At 36.0% G+C, this 20,075-nt stretch overlaps 1 protein-coding gene across 1 annotated transcript in view; it reads left to right on the top strand.

Moving 5' to 3' along the window:
* Nucleotides 1–20,075, top strand: part of LOC145979536 (clavesin-1-like) — a 130,745-nt gene that overhangs the window by 67,085 nt on the left and 43,585 nt on the right. The gene's annotated exons all lie outside the window — the stretch shown is intronic.

Genomic DNA, 20,075 nt, shown 5'->3' with positions numbered 1-20,075 from the left:
CGTATTATTTTGTCAGCATTTCTTCCTTCACGAATACCGGTATCTTGAAAGAAAATGAACAATGATGGAATTTATTTTGGAAGCAAAGTTATGTATTATTTTACTTCAAATTATAAGCATAAGTTTTAAATTTGTATAATCTTGTTAACCCTGTTGTATGAATACTGCGTATCACCGAGGTTTGAAATGTAAGTATGAACCTATCAACCTACCAACTTTCATGAAAACCTGATATGGCCGGGTTGAAAAGTTCATTTTGTTTATGATTTGGCATGAAATAAGACCATATGAATGTGCATAAAACTTTTTTAAAGTAGATTTACTAAGAAAAGTGATGCAAATAGCACTACTTTTATTAAATAGCCTTTCAGTATGGTTCAATTAAAAAACACTGCCCTAGTAATTTCAGTGCATTGTAGTAATAATGCAAATTTAGTAACGTGAGACACTGCCACAAAAAGCACAACATTAGATGCATTTCAAGATTTTCTCCTTACTCGCAGTCCAAAGGTATCTTGATATCAACTATTTTTCCGACACATACATATATCTATGCACTTAAGGAAAAAAAATATTACCACTGTGGCCTCGGCAATGACCGATCCTTTCAATATTTTGAGACTTTTGCCTCCTGTTTTTCAGTAGCTATGAGGTCTTCAGAATAAAAAAATGTTGCGTGTGTGTATTCCTTTTTAGTATGAACCAGTACACAAAGATTTATTAAAATCTGGTGTGTGTGTGTCGATATTTTATTTGTAAGATCGAAACGGTGCCAAGCGTGGTAACGTAGAACACATCCAATAAACGGATTCCTCGAAACATGAACCTAGCAAATTTCTGGTCCATCACTGTTGATGCAAGAGTTAGAAGCTGAAGCGGGATATTGAACCTATATTTAATTAATTAATACACACAGTGGCGCAGCAAGGGGTGGGCGAAGTGGGTGACTGCACGGGGCCTCGTCCTTGAAGGGGCCTCGCGTCCTATGGGGTTGATACTAAAAATGTAATTAATAGGCCAGCAAAATAGATGGAAGGGCACTAAGCCTAAAGGGACCAGAAAATAGTATAAAATATTGTCGTATTTGTCGTGTGAAACATTTGGGATAACTTGCTTAGACATTTTTATATATTTATTCTGTTCTTGAATAAAGAGCGCTTTATCTTGTCTTTTCTTTTTTTGTTCATCATGAACTTCAAACCTCAAACCGCCACGGAACAAGGCGTGAGGCATTTAAACGTTTGCGTTGTTTCAACTCAACATGGGCATGGATAATAATAGAAATTATTTCTTCATTTCCTACAGTTTCAGATGTAGCGATTGCTCTCTGTAAAGAGTACGATGATGATTTATCCTCCGAATTTCCTGATCAAGTTCTACGTTTCAGGAATGTGCTTAAATCTAAATCACATCATCAACATCCATAAGTGCTTTGGCAAAGTTTCTTCTCCTTGATAACTCTACGCTAGCTTCCAGTTTTCCCTGTACCACCTTCTGTTTGTTTCTTACTCTTCAAGTAACAGTCACGACAGAAGAACTATCTTTCTCAAAATTGAAACGTACGAAAAACTACTGGAAGTTACAGAGTAGTATGATTCAAACCAAATTTAGCGGACTCAGAATTCTCACTATTGAACGTGAAAGGTCAAGATCTATTGATGTTATGATAGTGTCATTCGCAGCCCAGAAGTCAGTTTTCTGTAAAGAGACGTGGGGGAAGTGATATGTAAGTTTTTGTCTTTTCTTCTTTAGAATACAAACATGTCGAGGGAATATATCTTGAAATCCACGAAAATTCACAGGTAGAGGTTCGACTTGTATAATGTTTAATGTAAGTGACCAGCCATTCAGTCATTAATGTAACCAGTGATTCAAAGTAATTACTTAAATTTCTTGAAAAGTTTGACTATACATGGAGGACCTAAATTTATTTTTTGCGGGTGCGAACTTGACGATTTTGTTACGCCATTGCTTCAAATATTTAATACTTCAAGAACATTTCAGACATATACAACAAAATGAGATTCACAATTTTCATCAAAGTTCTGAAACTCAAAATTAACTTGTTAAAGTTTTAAAAAATGAAAATGAAAATGGCTAAATTTAAATTTAAAAAAAGTCAAATTAGCTGTAACAATTGACTTTACCAAAGATTCCATACGTATGGAGAAAATGTCTATTGGTTTAAGATTTATTGATATTGAAACCGATTGTGCCTAAGAGCTATAGCTTGATATTTTGGCGCGCTAGACAGGATTGTGGTTTATGCTCCAACTTTCATCTCACTCTACTAAGCACAGACATTTCATGTGCTTCCTTCGATATTTACGTCTTATTCCATGATTTGTGGTATTTACATCCTACAAATGTTGAAATGAGGAAAAAAAGAAAACGAATTAAAAATAATATAGGATATAGCCTAATTATATAAAGATTGTTATTTTACATTTTTGATTTAAAACAGTGTAGCATATTTAAGGATATTTAAATTATGTCCTAGTGTAGGAAGAACATATTTAAAAACCTACATTTTACCTCTGCCAAGTGTAAATTTTTCAGTTGCATATGACATATTTAACATTATTTTCGTCAGTAATTTGATATTATTATTATTATTTAAATATGATAATTTGCTGACGTATCCTTGCAAGTTTCTGTCGATTCACTTGAGATTTCAACTTTAAGAAAAGCATTCTAATCTCGCCAGGACCTCGCGATATGTTGCTACGCTACTGGATACACACACACGTACAAACGAATTTCTGCTTTCTGTTCTTCCAAGTATTCGTGTGTCACCGATTTATTTTTTTCACTCAAAAGGAACAAGAAGATGTCATTAATTTCATTCCCTTGTACAGGGACACTTTAATAATATTTTACTGCTGGATACAACTTCAGCGTAAATAGGAATTTTCATTATAATTTTGAGAATTGGGGTCCGTGGCTGAAATCCTCATCTCATCATTGTCTACATTTTGACCTTTTTCTTGCTACATGAAAGGTCTGAAGTTAGGCACCCGTTCTGAGTTTTTGTTTTTGTACCTTAATCAATTTCATCTATTTGTCATTCATTCTCATCGTTACGAGTAGCCAATATGACTGAAAACGGATGGCAAATAAGAAATGTAAATAATAATGAAATATATATATATATATATATATATATAAAACCGGATTTCAGTTGTTGTTTTTTATGGATATGTTAGTACAGCTAATGACTTCAACCACGGCCAGCTTTATTCAAGGACGGAATCCTGAATTTTGGCAACGAAGTCTCACCGGCTAAAACATCATGCTACAAAGCATGGGCGCGAATAGTAAAATTGATGTTGACTTTTCGAGAAACAAGGGAATCTGTGCAAAATATTTTTCATTTTTTGCAAATCTGGACAGAAGATTGACATTACGATGTAAGTGGAAAATATCCATTAACAACAGAAACGGGAATGTATCGTAAAATAACTGGAACTAAATAGAAAGCGCAAGGCCAACTTTACATATCATATGCAGCATGGAACATTCCAATAATTTGTACAGTATTTTGACCCTATTTTATTTGCTGGAGTGTCGGACTGACATTTTAAGTGATGGAAGATATAACTCACTGGCTTTATTTGACAGTAAGACGTAAAGTAGTTCTGGATGCGATAAACCTGCATGGACAAGTAATACAGAATGCAAAATTTATCTTGTGTACATAATATTTCTGTACAGCGTGTTCATTTTAACGTACTATGACATAATTTCGAAAGATATTATTCAACAGACAATACATTGTAATTACGATGTGCATATGAGCAAATATTTCTTTTGTGTGCATATACATGTACAGTGTCTCTCAAAAGTCTTAGGACAACGACATTTTAAACTAGGCAACCCAATTTACGCAAGGCGTTGGTGGGTTGCGTGTATAGTTAGGCTCAATTTCAGGGTTGCCACATGCACAATAGATATTTATGAAATACGCGAAAGAAATAAATACAAGTATTATTGCATAAAATTATAAAAATATCACTATTATTTCGCAAATGACAAAATTCTTTCTGAAAGGAAAAAAATAATGTTTTCTAGTAATTCATCGCTAATGACTCTACAGAAAGGAAAAGAGGCGAGAGAAAACGAAAGGTGACAAAGGAGAGGAGAAAGAGAATGCGAAAGGAGAAGAGGAAAAGTAGAGGTGAGAAGAAAGAGAGGATAGACGAAGAGAGGAGAAGTAGTGAGATGATAGAAAAAAGATTCGAAGCGAGATGAGGAAAATGGAGCAAATAAGAGAGATGAGGAGGGGAGGAGACGAGTAGAGGGGAGTGGAGAGTAGAGTAAAAGAGAGAAGAACGAAAGGGAGACTAGTGCAGTGGAGTCTGAATTCGAAGACAGGAGAGGAGATAAGAGGAGTGGAAAACAATGGGATGGAAACAAGATGCGAGAAAAGTGGGGAAGGCGATATGGGATAAAAGCAGAGGAGAAGGGGTTGAGAGAAGATGGAGAAGGAGAAGGGAAGAACAGAAAGGACTGCAGACGAGAGGAGAGAAGAGGTAGTTGCTGAAACTATCGTCTCGGCGTCAACAATTGATGCATTGATCAAATTATCAACATGAATCATTCGATAGCATTTCAAAAGAATGGATTAGATCGGTGCGAAATGCCTTTTAGCTGAGTACAGAGCAAGAAAAAAATCTTCCACGTAAGATCTTTGATTTTAACTGCTATTATATCACTAAAAACATTAATGTAATTTTAATATTTAGAAGAATTGTTCCCCACTTCTAGGTTTGTTGAAATGGAGATATTGTAATTTATTATTTCGCCTCCCTCATCGATAATTCTAAACTGAATCATTCCGTATCACACGGCGTGGACAGTGAACACAATGAGATATGTCTAAAACTTACGAAAATTTTTTGCCACAGGAGGGGTTTGAACCCACCACCATCAGGTTGACAATCTTTAACTATAGCCACTACCCTACAAGCTTACACTCCTAAAAGCGGGTAGAAGGAGCTCACCAATGTGAAATGTAGATGCAGACTGTTCTGGACACGAGACTGCGTCAGTATACAAACATTTCGTCTGTTGCAGTATCACAGGAAGAGAACATCGTCCTGCAATGTTCACTCCTCTAGATATTTTTCATTAATAATGTCTAATCACAATAATAAGTTAGAAGAAATAACTCGCATTTTTACAAATAGCAATGTCCTCGTTTATTTTTCATCACTTCGAAAATTATACTGGTCAACAGCCAAAATGCGACATGAGTGATATATACAATTTCTAGTCAATATTGGTCCCCTAAATACGAAACTGTCGTTAAAAATCGCAATTGACTAATTATAATTGAGTTACAGGGCACTGTTGATTTGGAGAAGTTCCCTATATATATATGGTATTGCATAGCTGTAAGATGTAAATGTTGAGTGTTTCTTTTCTTATCTATTCTTTGTTTATTTGTTGTAAGGAAAGGGGTAACTGTTCAAGACCAGCCACAAAACCTCTTTATTCATTGTTTTGTGAGGTGATCATTTTTGCAGACGTGATTGTGGCTTTATAAAACTAGGTTGAGTGTGTGCATTTATCGAAGATCGTGTTTGTGTATTACGTGGTCCGTTTATGGTTGGCATTTAATTAAATTTCTGAGTGCTGGTAAAAAATGCCACGTAAATGCATTATCAATGCTAACAATTTCTGTTAGGTTTGTGGTCAAATTGTGTTTTCTGGACAGCGGAGAAATATTACCCCTGCTGTAAGAACAGCCTACAATCTATATTTAGGTAAATACTGCAAATTCGGAGATGAAGATAAGACTTGGGCTCCACATTTCCGTTGTAAGACCTGCTACACGAATCTGCTGGACTGGTTGAATGACGGAAGACCATCGATGCCATTTGCTATTCCTATGATTTGACTGGAGCCCACTAATCATACAAACGATTGTTTTTTTTTGTATGGTCCCACCAATACAACGTATGTCCAATACTAAAGAGAAGACAATTGTATTTCCAAATATTCGTTCTGCTACTCATCCTGTGGTGCATAGTAATGAACTACCTGTTCCAACATCCCCTGAATCCTATTCCGTAGACTCACAAGACTAACCGTAGGATCCACAACCTTCCACATCTACAGATCCGGACTTGTAACTTATTTTCTACACAAACCAAACCTGCAGGTAATGTTAAACTTACAGAACAGAACAAGGTTAGCCAAGGCAGAGCTCAACAATGGAATTTTCTGGCTAGTAATGTGAAGGTGTCATTTAATCGTGACCGTCAGAAAGAGTTGGAAGAATACTTTTCTACCGAAGAAGATCTGATATACTCCAGTGATATTAATGGTTTATTGGGGGCTATGGGCATTAAGCACATTTGTAGGGAGTGGCGGTTGTTCATATGCATCGGTATAAAGTCTAACAGCTGTACTGCTTTATAACAGCAATCAACTGGCGTCAATCCCTATTGGTCATTCTGTGGAAAAGAAAGAATTGTATGATAGTAAAATTCCTCCTTCAATCAATTAAATACAAAAATTACAAATGTTAAATATGTGCAGATTTGAAAGTCATTGCTATTTTAACTGGACTCCAACAAGGCTATACCAAATATTGCTGTTTCCTCTGCGAATGGAATAGCAGAGACAGAGCTTCTCATTTCATTAAAAAGGATTGGCCATTACGTCAAAGTATGGAGAATGGAAATGTGAATGTACAAAATGAACCTTTTGTTGAATCTGAAAATATTATACTTCCTGCACTTCATATAAAGCTTGGACTGATCAAAACTTTGTCAAAAAGTTGGATCGAAACTCTTTGAGTAGTATAAAAGTATATAGGATGAGCGCACATATAGCGTAGAAAAGAAGAGCTCATATGATTAAACAGCCCGATTTGCCTACACTTAAAACTATGCCAAGATGCCCTTATTCCCCATTTCTTCAAGTGTGATATGCTCTCAATCCCAAGAATCTTGAATCCTAGTGTAGAAAAGAAGAACCCCCAATAGACAGATTTGCCCACACTTAAAACTATGTCAAGAGGGGGCATATAGCCCAATCGGCCATGTGTGTACATATTTAAATCTAAAGAATTCTGAATTCTAGTGTAGAAATGAAGAACCCCCCTCAGACAGATTTGCTCATGTGTGTAAAAGCTACATCTCTCAGTTTGTTGTCCATAAACTTGTCAAAAATATGCCCCCCTTGATATTGTTTTGACTATACTTAAAACTAGGGCAAAAATGCTTATATTCTCATCCTCTACAACTTACAGATCAATACAATAGGACAAGGGCAGGCAAGCAAATTGGTTTCATGTTTTTTCTAATCTTTGATCAGTTTCATGTCCCGGCCAGCAATAAATTATGCACGCCTGGGAGATTTTATATGCTTGCATGCATGAGATAAAATCTACACTGTGCCCTTTCAGGGAAAATTCCCCATACATGCCATCATGTTATTGACTCCAAGGGAAAATCTTAGTAAAAAGAACATTGGCTTCTTGCAGGTTGTCATATATGCCTGAATTGGATTCAGGTTTTGCCTTGTTCTGATAATATATACCCGAGTGAGACTTACAGAATATTTATTGCACAGTTCAAAGTCCAACTTTGAATTGTATTTTGCTGATATAGAGCTCATAACTCCTGGGTTCTGATGCTCAATAGAATATGGATATAATCCCATGGCTTATTGCCTTGTAAACAAGAGCTCTGGGTTTGAGTCCTGGTAAAATGTGAGGCCTCCCCTGATGGCAAAGTGTTAATATTGTTGCCTTGTAAACAAGAGCTCTGGGTTTGAGTCCTGGTAAAATGTGAGGCCTCCCCTGATTGCAAAGTGTTAATATTGTTGCCTTGTAAACAAGAGCTCTGGGTTTGAGTCCTGGTAAAATGTGAGGCCTCCCCTGATTGCAAAGTGTTAATATTGTTGCCTTGTAAACAAGAGCTCTGGGTTTGAGTCCTGGTAAAATGTGTAAGATTGAAATACATGTGGCAAAATAATATCTCCACAAGTGAGATTTTGAGAATATTCACTGCTAGTTGATATACAACTGATAGCTCCCAGATCTGAAACCTGGTAAAGTGTGTTATACAACAGCATAATAGAGCAAAATTATTTTATATTGGGGATCACCAGAGCCTAGTTACTGCTGTTGTCTGGGAATAAAAGCACCAGCTCAGCCACTAACTGCTGTTATAATTGTTTTGGCATATTGTCCATAGTTCTGTTTTTTTGGACCAAGAAATTTTATATAAACAAACAATAAAAATGCCAAATCAAAAATATTGCAATCAATGTAATAAAAATATATCTAGTTCTAATTGGTCTAGACACCGGCATATTTGTGACCCTAAGAAATGCAGAAAGGCCACAAAAATGTGTCCAAGATGCCATAAAATATTAAGCAAGGCTTATTACAAATGGCATAAGTGTATTTGTTATGAACAGTCATTAACATTGCCCCCACAACCATCTACATATTGTCTGAAATGGAAGCATGAAACACCTGTTAATGCTGAACCAGCAAAGCAGCCACGCTATGCACCACCTATCCATAGCAGTTTTAATGGCCAACTTAGGGATCACCGGTTTGTATCAGAGCCAAAATGTGACATTAAGAATTTTTTGAACAGTATAAATCCAGATGTGCAGGCAATTCTAAATGCACAAAATGGCTCTTATAAGTTGTCCCTCAAATTGTTTACACAATATAAGAAGCCAAATGGCACAAAATTTACACAGCCCCACATAACAGAAACTGTAGCTGTATATTCAAATGCAAATTTAGACAAAATAATAAGCAGTTTGATAGAACAATTGAATATTAAACACTCTGAATTTGCTGGAAAAGAGTCTGGATGGAGCCTATGCGGATCTCAACACAAGCTCTATGTTAATATTTCTGAATTCAGCCCATTACAAGGATCTACATATTTGCCATTACCTGCCAATATTAAAAACAAAAAAGCCGTGGTTAATATAAAAAATAATGATGATGGTGTATTTTAGCTACTTTGTATCCAATTTCAAAGGATCCTCAGAGAATAACTTTTTATAAACAATATGAAAATGATTTTGATGAGGCAATGGAGGGTTTAGAATATCCAATGTCTGTTCAGAATATTGATAAATTTGAAAAAAAAGGCCCGGGATATCAATGGCAAACAATTATCTATTAATGTATTTATTTGTTCTACTGGCCGTGGCAATTGCTTGATAGCACCTCTCAGAATCAGTACATTTGATGATGATGCTGCTGTTCCGATTGATCTGCTCTTAATTGAAGGGGATGATACACACCATTATACTCTGATACGCAGTCTTGAAGCTTTAGTCAGAAAACAACTAGACAAATCCAATACAATATTCAAGTTGTGCAGAAGATGTTTAACTGTATTTGATGGTAAAAAAATAATAAATGGGGTTTGTGAAGTGAATGCAGAAATTGCTAAAAACAAGTTAATTGAGCATCTGAAATACTGTGGCAACCATAAACCTGTTCATATGGTGATGCCTAATCCAAGTGAAAATGCCAAATTCAAAAAATTTGAAGCCTTGTTGGAACACCCAGCATATATAGTCTGTGATTTTGAATCAAACCTCAAACCTCTTGCATTCTGCAGCCCAGATCCTGAGGAATCTTCAATTACACCATACCAGTTACATGAACCTTCTAGTTTTTATTATGTTGTTGTACAGGATATTGTTGTTAGTAAATAATATTTATACATGGGAGCAAGTGGCATGAAAGAATTTGCGCATAGAATAGAAAATGAGTGCCATGACATAGCATCTAATGTCTTATTAAAATCAAAACCCATGTTGCCTTTAACAGAGGATCAGATTGAAGATTTCAACAATGCAGAAAAATGCCCGGTATGTGATTCTGAATTTTCAGATATAAATATCAAGGTGCATCACCATTCTCATACAGATGGTAAATTCTTAATGACCCTGTGTAATAGCTGTAATATTAAGATCCAGAGACCAAAATTTGTCCCCATATTCTGCCATGGGGCATCCAATTATGATGTTCATCATTTGATCAGGTACGAGGGGTTTGACAAGCAGAATTTAAATATTTTAGCAGAAAATAATGAGAAATATATTGCCATTAGCAAAATAATTAAAGTTAATGGTGTTCCTATTCACTTAAGATTTCTTGACTCATACAGAATTCTGTCGGCTAGCCTGGCTACACTGGCCACTCAATTATCTGATGATCAATTCAAAATCACATGTGCTTTGTTTCCAAATCAGGACCTGAAATTAATTAAGCGGAAGGGTGTATATCCATATGATTATGTTACAGATTTTTCTAAATTTGATGAGTGTTCTCTGCCACCACAACATGAGTTTTACAGCAAAATCAGAGCATCTGGAATTACTGATGATGATTATCACCATGCCCAGTTGATGTGGAACAATTTAAAATGCCAGACATTTGGTGATTATCACAAGGCATATTTAAAACTTGATGTGACCCTCTTAGTTGATATACTTCAGGCATTTAGAAAATCTTCCATGCAAAATTATAAACTGGATCCAATGTATTTTTACAGTGCTCCGGGCCTAGCATGGTCTGCAATATTTTTAAACACTAAAATGCAATTGAATCTGATCCAGGATCAAGATATATATCTGTTTATGGAACAATGTATAAGAGGAGGCATGGTGCAATGTTCTCAGAGATATGCCAGAGCAAATAACAAGTATATTCCCGATTATGACCCAGCACTGCCATCAAATTATATACTTTATGTGGATGCAAACAGCCTGTATGGTTATGCTATGATGGATAAATTGCCATATGCAGGGCTTGAGTGGGTTGAAGATTTCAATATTGAAGATCTTAAGGATTTTGATGACAGTAAGTATGGCCTGTTCTTAGAGGTTGATCTGACAATTCCAGATAATTTACACAACACATTTTCTGATCTGCCCCCAATTCCTGAGGTTAAGTGCTCACCTGGCTCTAAACAGAAGAAATTGATGATGACTTTGGAGCCAAAAATGGATTATGTCATATATTACAAAAACCTCCAGTTCCTGATGAATCATGGTGTTCAAGTGACCAAAATTGGCAAATTTTTGAGGTTCAGGCACTCAAGATGGTTGAAACCATATATTGATACAAACACAATATCGAACATCTGCAATGAGTCAATTTGATAAAACTTTGTTTAAATTGATGGTCAATTCTGTGTATGGCAAAACAATAGAAAATGTCAGAAAACATATTGATGTTAAAATAATTACTGACCCCATCCGGAGCAAAAAATTGACTGCAAAGCCTAATTTCAACTACAGAAGAATTTATGATGAAAATATGGCACTTTTTAATATGAAAAAAACAAAGATTAAGTTTGATAAGCCTATTTATGTAGGGGCTGTAATATTGGAATTGGCCAAATTACACATGCTGGAGCTCTATTATAATGTGTTGAAGCCCTTTTATGGTGATTGTGTAAAACTGATGTACATGGACACAGATAGTTTTATTTTATTCTTGATATTCAAACAGAAGATGTTTATAAAGATATGTCACAGCCTGCATTGCTTGAATATTTAATACCAGTGAACATACAAAGATTCAACCCCACAACAAAAAGGTGCCTGGCAAGTTAAAAGATGAGACACTTGGTAATGTTATTGTGGCATTTGCTGGGTTAAGGGCCAAGATGTACAGTTTTGAAACATGTAGTGGCGCTATTGCCAAAAAGGCCAAGAGCATTGGCAGAGTGACTGTAGACAAAGAGCTTGAATTTGAAGATTACAAAAATTGCCTCAAATCATGTAGCACAATCAGAACATCAGAATCCAGAATTCAGAGTGTGGATCACTTGTTGACTACAAATATGCTCTGGACCCACATGATGATAAGAGATGCATTTTATCATGTGGCATACATACTCTACCATGGGGTCATTGTGATTTGAAAAGTGGTAATCAATGCCGAATTACAGAGCATGATTTGAAATAAATAAACATGCCTATGAACTTATTTGGGTTCAAAAAACAGGATATTATGGACCTGCCAACACCACAACCCTCTTCTGATATAATATCTAAACTAAGTGCTTTGTTAATTATTCATCTGAACAGCATACTTACAGATGTTGATGATGAAACAGGTAAAACATTGTACATATTTAACAATAATTTAAATCATTACCAATTACCTGTAGGTGGTCAATTGCAATTTATTACAACCCCTGAGGGTAATGTCAAGATTTCAATAGGGAGAAATATTTATAGAATTAAGCACTCAAACATGGTTTCTGGCACTGTTTATACTGTTTCTGCTGGTGACTGCTTATATATTGAGGTCCCGGGATCATATGCCTTATACCTTTTTTATAGAATTAAGAATCAGATATTCAATAATAAATAACCACTAAAACAAAATGCCTAATGATATATTTGGCCATACAAGGCATGAAGATCACAGTGATGAGATTCTTATGCTTGATGTCAGAGTCAAGAAATTAAGAAGTGATTTACAAGCTTTACAAACCACACTGAATGCCAGTCTTCAACTAGAAATTACAAATTTGCAATCACAATGCATGTACGCTCTTCTTAAAATTGATTCTGAACTCAAATTGCTGCTTCAAAAATATACTGACTTGGCCACATTGGATAATTTTCAAAGTTTAGAAGAAGCTGTAGCAGCTCTTCAAGCCAAATTTAAGACCCAGGCCACCAACTCTGAGCAATTGAAACAGCAATTGGAAGAGCAGATAAATAATGTCCAGACACAGCTCCAAACAATTGTCAAAAGCATAAAATCACAAGAAGATTTTGATCTAGTGATTTAAACTCTAAAGGAACAGATTCAATCACTCCAGATACCTAATCTGGACCCCTTGAACAATGCCATAGCCGAGGTTAAAGAAAAAATTGAGACACTTGAAAATTTTATGAACAACTTGCCATCTTCTGATGCTTTGAGTGCAATAACTCGGAGTGCTGATAAACATTAAGCTGCAACTTGAAACATATGAAGATTTTGGAAAAATTCAAAGTACCATAACCCATCTTGAGGGTACAATAGCAGCAGTGCAAAGTGATTTGACAAATGTACAAGAATCTTTAGAATCCCGCCTGCCTGGTATTGTAGACACACTTGTCAGTGTCCAGCAACAGATCACAAGGCTTGAAAACCTCAACACTGAATCTGAGCTATCTCATTTTCATCACTTGATCGATGATGTCCAAACAAAGCTTGAAATTTTACAACAATCAACACCCACTCAGGCAGATATAGCCCTGCTCCAAAATGCTATGCAAAATGTGGCTGATGCTTCTGAATTAAATAATGTGAAATTGGCACTTGAATCTTTGCAAAATACTGTATCAAATCTGCCTACATCACAGGAACTTAAAAATATTAAGAGAGCTGTGAATCGCATATTGAAATCAGAAGATATCAAGAATATCCAGACAGAGATCAAACAACTTACTCAGACAGTGGCCACTCTACCAACTAATCAACATATTAATGAACTGCATGCCCTGTTTGAGGATATCAGAAGACAGGTCCATGATCTTACTGCTCAAAATTCAAAATTGGCAGTTATTGAAAATTTGCAACAAATTGTAGCTAATATCAAGCAACAGCTAGGGACCATGGAATCCAATCAAGCAAATGCTCTGTCTGTTTTTGCCACCCAGCTTCAAGAGATTGTGCAACAATACAAGAAACTTGTTGTGGACATAAAGATCAAGCCAGGCCATGATGATGTTGTTAGGACTATTAATGAGCACCTTGAATCTGTAACAAGCAGATTGCTTACAGCAGAAAAAGAAATAACAGGCATAATCGAGAATCCTAAACATACAGTAATTCTTGAATTGTACAGCATCCCCAACAAAGAATATGATTCACCATTTACAGCAGGTGGCAAAATATATATGCTGTCCCCTGCACAATTTTATTACCAGTTTTTTGTTGGGGGCACACTGAGACCAATCAAGATCAAATATTGGCTACAACCACAGGCACACCACTACCCTACCTTATCAATAACAAATGCTGACAACAAACCAAAAATCACAAGTGTAGAGTTAGAGGATTTTACAGATCCCAATACATTAGAAACATCTTATGCTGAAGATGATGGCTCTCTGGAATTTCATATACAAATAGGAAACAAATTATATTTAGAAAATCCTGTAGTATCAGCTGCTGAACACCCCATAGTTGCAATATTCTTGTTTACATATTATGTCTAGACAAATTATTGTTGATGAATTACACAGACAAGCCAGACATAATTATAAGAGACTGCCAGTAGTTACAAAAAGCATAGATGATTTATGGCAGTGCGACTTGGTGGAAATGGCAAGTTGACAGCTGAAAAACTTAGACAAAATCAACAAGGGCTACAAGTATCTACTCACTGTAATATACACATTTTCAAAATTTGCCTGGGCTGTGCCACTCAAATCAAATACTGGAAAATGTGTTACAGAAGCCATCAGGACAATCATCAATCAGAGTGGAAGATCACCGCGCTATTTGCAAACAGATAATGGCAAAGAATTTTATAATTCTGTGTTCCAACAATTTATTAAAAGCCAGTCAATACAACATTATTCGAGTTACAGTGATCTCAAGGCCTCAATTGTAGAGAGATTCAACAAAACCCTAAAAAATCTTATGTATAAACAATTTACACTTCAAGGTAATTATAAATGGCTTAATATTCTTCCAGAACTTCTACATAAATATAACAACTCGGTCCATTCCACAATCAACATGAAACCCTCTGAAGTAACTTCATCTCATGAGCAAAAATTGATCAGGACTGTTTATTATCCTAGATACCAGCCAACAACAAGAAAAGCCAAATACAAGGTGGGTGATCAAGTAAGAATCAGCAAATATAAGCACTTATTCAAAAGAGGCTTTACAAGAAACTGGAGCACTGAATTATTTACAGTGGTTCAAGTTAAACCTGGGACCCTTAACACATATATAATAAAAGATTACCGAGGAGAAATTCTCAAAGGCCGGTTCTATGAAGAAGAACTCAACAAAACTAAACAGCCTGACACATATCTCATAGAAAAAATCATCCGCAGAAAAGCCAACAAGTTATTTGTCAAATGGCTAGGACTTCCAGAACACAGCTGGATCGATGCAGACAAATTGATAATATGAGCACCTGGGATGTTATAAAGAGGCTGCCAGAACCTGAACAGCAGATTGAGAGAAATGGCAAGTTGCTGCCTGATAATATTAGATGTCTTATTGTTGGGCCATCGGGTTGTGGTAAAACTACACTAATGATTGATAATTTTTTATTGGCACCCAACTGGTTAGACTGGAAAAACAGGCACTTGTATGTTTTCTCTAAGAGCTTGGAACAATTAAAATATCAGCAGCTGATGAAGCTATATGATGGATTGGTTATAGCCACTTTTGAACCAGATGTTAAGCCACTCTATGAATGTCTCGATAATTCTGTTGTTGTGTTTGATGACATTATACTGGATAATCAAAACAAGGTTAGAAATTTCTTTACACAGGGCCGACAAAAAACATTGATTGCTTCTACCTGGCAAAATACCGAAGCAACTGATCCGAGACAACAGCAATTTTATATGTGTGTTTCATCAAGATCATACCAACCTCAAACACATACATGATGAATATGTAGGTGGTGACTTGAGCTACAATGATTTTTCCAAGTTTTGCAGTAGGTGCTGGAACCAGGACAGCTATGGGTTTGTCACAATTGATATGAAAAGAAAACCCAATAGTGGTAAATATAGAAATAAAATTAACAATTTTCTAGACATTGAAACATATATAAATAACCATGAAAAGGCCAATTATTGATAATCTTAAATTAAGAGATTATCTTGTAAAAAGATTTAAGGGATGGAAATCAGAGAACCGAGGAATCTATGAACAACACAAGCAAACAGAACAGCCTATTATTGATGCTATTAGTGAATTAGGTAAAAATATCAAAACTGTTACAGAGCAAAATCATAATTTGATCAGAGAGCTTGTACCTGTAGCTGCAAGGAATATATTAGATTATCCAATCACCTCACTTTCTAGTATTCATACACCTAGCCCTGTTGCTCCTCGAAGAATTGAAGCTACTCAGGATCCTATTGAATTGGGTCTTCTTGCTCAAAAATAATTAAGCACACCTAAAGACAACAAAGATGAGGTCTTTGGCTTATATGCTGACACAGAGCGTGATGGTAGCATCATACATAGAATTGGCAATTTCAGAGTAACATTTATGGGAGATGATATAATTGTATATTCAGAATCTCATCCTGGAGAAAAAGGTGGTTTTGTTAAATATCCCGGAACACCTGGGTTGTGGGAACTGATGACTAGGAAAAGGCCTGGCAGCTATACAGATCAAGATTATGAGCATTACAAAAAAATATTAATAAAATCAGATGCTCTATACCAGAACAATGATCCCGCACAAAAAAGAGTCAAGTCTAGCAGTGGAACAAAATACAACAATTTAATCAAGCCCATATGGGCACAGATCAAGACAGGCAGTGGAATCAAACAATACAACACCCTGCCCAAAGAATTTGTGTGGGTTGATGATGTCAGGAAACTTGTAGATAGGTTATTGGTGATAGCTGGGGAGGAAAATGCTGGCAACCACAATTTTTACAATGAAAAGTTTGGAATTATGGACATGATAAGCACAAAATTGTCTAATTTTATAGTGAATGACACTAAGGGGATTGGATATCTTATAAAAATTATTAATACTCTACCACCTAAATTTTGGAATATTGCTGAGGGTCGGGGGTTAGTTAATGACATTATAAACAAGCTGCCATTTGAACTACACATTCCAGGCTATCAGTATTGTGGACCCGGTACAAAATTGGACCATAGATTAAACAGAGGTGATCCTGGTGTTAATCCCCTAGATGCTGCTTGCAGAGACCATGACATAGCATACAACACACATACTGATCTGGACAAGAGACATGTTGCAGACAAGAAATTAGAAGAGGCTGCATTTGGTAGATTTGTAAGCAAAGATGCTTCTTTAAGTGAAAGAATAGCAGCATTGGGGACCACCATAGCTATGAACACCAAACAAAAACTGGGGTGGGGGTTGTGAATATATATATAATAAACCTACAATGAAGGCCAAGGGTGTTATATATCAGATACCTTATGCAGGTCTTAAATCTCTTAAAACTATTGATAGTCTTTTAACCAAAAAGCAGCGCAAGAAAAAAAGCTCTTGTCTTGCCAAGGGACTTGGTATGAAATTGTTGCTTAGTACCCCCCAATTAAAAAAATTACAGCAATCTAGAAAAAAACCACATGTGGGTGGATTTATATTTACTATCCCGGCCATCTTAGCAGCACTTGGGGCTGTTGGGAGCTTGGCTGGGGGATCAGCTGCCATAGCAAAAACAGTAATAGATGCCAAGAAAAATAGGGCACAATTAGATGAATTGAAGCGCCATAACCTGGCCATGGAGAAACAAGGCAAAGGTGTTAAGAGAGCCATGAATAAGTTTTAAAAAAACAAGAGCCGCTTACAAACCAAGATATTGAAGCTTTAATCAAGCCACTGGGCATCAAAAATTTTAGAGGTGTGTACATGTCTGATTCTTTACCAGAACAACCACTCAACAAAGAGTGTGGCATTGTTAATTTGGATAAGTACAAAAATCAGGGCACTCACTGGATTTGTTATCTTAAATATTTAAAAAATGAGGCATTTGTGTTTGATGCATTTGGAGGTGTTCCACCTGAAAATTTAGTAAAATATCTAAAACCAGCTAATCTTTATTACAATAATGCCCGTGTTCAAAACTTCAAAGATGTTAATTGTGGACATTTGTGTTTATCTGTTCTCAGATATCTGTCTCAAATAAATAAACCATCAATTGAAGATTTTCAAAAGGCCTTGTGGTATTTAAAACATCACGGGGGTATTCCATCTCACCAGCCAAAATTCAATATTGAAACTCAAATTACATGATGATATAGTATATCCCAAAACAATAGCTCTCAGAGCATTTTATGGCATATACTTGATCCCTAATATTACACACCACAACAACACAATTGCAGTTGGTGATCAAAATATTGTCATCACTCCAGGGCAGAATAATCTGTCCACTCTAAATGCTCAATTACCCAGAGGTATAGTATTAACTCAAAATTCTGTCACTCACAGAGTAGAGATTGTATCTGCTACAGAAACAGTGGATCTGGGTACTATAGGAGAGCTGTTAGCCTTTGAGAACAACACAAAACTTGAACCAGTCATCAAACACACTGCTATTAATATACCTAAATTCTTAGCCATAGAGACTCTGAATATTCACTGTAATGTGGCAGAGGGTATGATCACCAAATCAAATGGCATAGGCACTCACAAACAAACTGGCATCATTGCAACATTTAAACCTAATTCTGAATTTATGTTGCCCATCATCTACACTCCATCCCCAACATTATATTTTCCTGTGTGCCATAATAGAATAGATAACATTGAGTTGATGGTCACTAATGAAAAAGAAGAATTAGTTGATTTTGCTGGAGCCACAACAACTGCAATCATAGAGATTAATATTTAAAAAAAAATACATACAAAAAAAATGGAAAATATTTAGAGTTATGAGCTACAATCATTCCCCCCAAACAGGAGGACATTTGCAAATTTAAATCAACCCAACACAGAGATTGAGGTTGATCTTGATGTAGGGGATGGCTTTATACACCTCCACAGAGCAGATCTATACATCAAATTTGATGTTGTAAAGATCGATGGTACAGATTATCCGGCAAATTCAAATATAAGATTGGTAGACAATTTTGTGCCGCATCTGTTCTCTGAAATTGAGATCAGAAAACATGGTGTTGTTATAAACAGAGTGGATTATCCCGGCATTACCTCCACAGCTTTGGCCACACTAAAATTATCCAAAACCGAGGCTTCTTAATACAAAATAGGTGGATCTGAGGCTGGTGATAAAATTATATCTAAAAGCTACACAGTGCTGTTCCCCATGCGCCTGTTGCCAGGATTCTTCTCAGATTACAAAGATATTATGTGGAAGGGTGGTTTAAGAATCACATTTAGAAGAGCTGCCAACGATAATAATGCTTTGATGAGGTACAGTTCATTAAACTCTACAGGGGAAGCTCTGCCTAATACCCTACCTGATGAGGGCAAATGCATTATTCAGACTATGGAGCTAAGAATCCCGGTTGTTGAATATGAAGCCAGTTATGCTCTTAAATACAAAGCAGATATAATAAAAAATCCACAAGTACCTTTACAATTTTATACATATCAATGTGTACAGAAGCCTGCCACTAGTACTTATTATGAGTTTGATGCTACAAATTCATTCTCCAGTATACAATATGACATGCCGGATTTTGTGGTGGTACTGTTTCAGACTGGAAGACACAATAATCAGGAAAAATATTCAAGTAAATTTGATAACTGCGACATCAAGAACATATATCTTAAAAATGGCAGAAATGAGGTATTTCCTAGAGAAAATTATAATTTAGACATGTCTAAGGATGATTTCCTTAAATTATATGAAGCATTTACAGCATACAAAAGGGTCACTACTGGCAATACTGACATGTATTACACACCAGATGAATTCAAAGCACAGAGACCCATGTTTGTCATCAACACTTCAAAAAGGAAACAAGTTGTGGTTAATGACAGGACAAACATTAAAATTATCTGTGAATTCCACGATACACTCCCTGATGACACTATATGTAGTGTTATTCTTATAGGGGAAAAATCATATATTTATGATGTAAGAAATGAGAGAGTCACAGAACAATTCTAGAGGGCCTCTGCATATTGCACAAGTTGAGCCTGGTGTATAATTAAACTTAAACCGGAAGTAAATATGTGTGTGTGTGTGTGGGGGGGGTGTGTATGTGGGTGGGTGTGGGTGAGGGTGGCTTAGTTTTAGGTGTAGCCAAAAAAAAATATCAAGAGGGGCATATTTTTGACAGGATTATGAACAACAATCTCACAGATGTGGCTTTTGTAAGTGTAGGCAAATCAATCTGAGGGGGCTCATCA

Source organism: Lepisma saccharinum, chromosome 26 (assembly GCF_977018435.1).
Source record: "Lepisma saccharinum chromosome 26, izLepSacc3.1, whole genome shotgun sequence".
NCBI lineage: Eukaryota > Metazoa > Arthropoda > Insecta > Zygentoma > Lepismatidae > Lepisma > Lepisma saccharinum.
The sequence above is the reverse complement of the archived record's forward strand: the minus strand, read 5'-3'. Positions and strand labels throughout refer to the sequence as shown.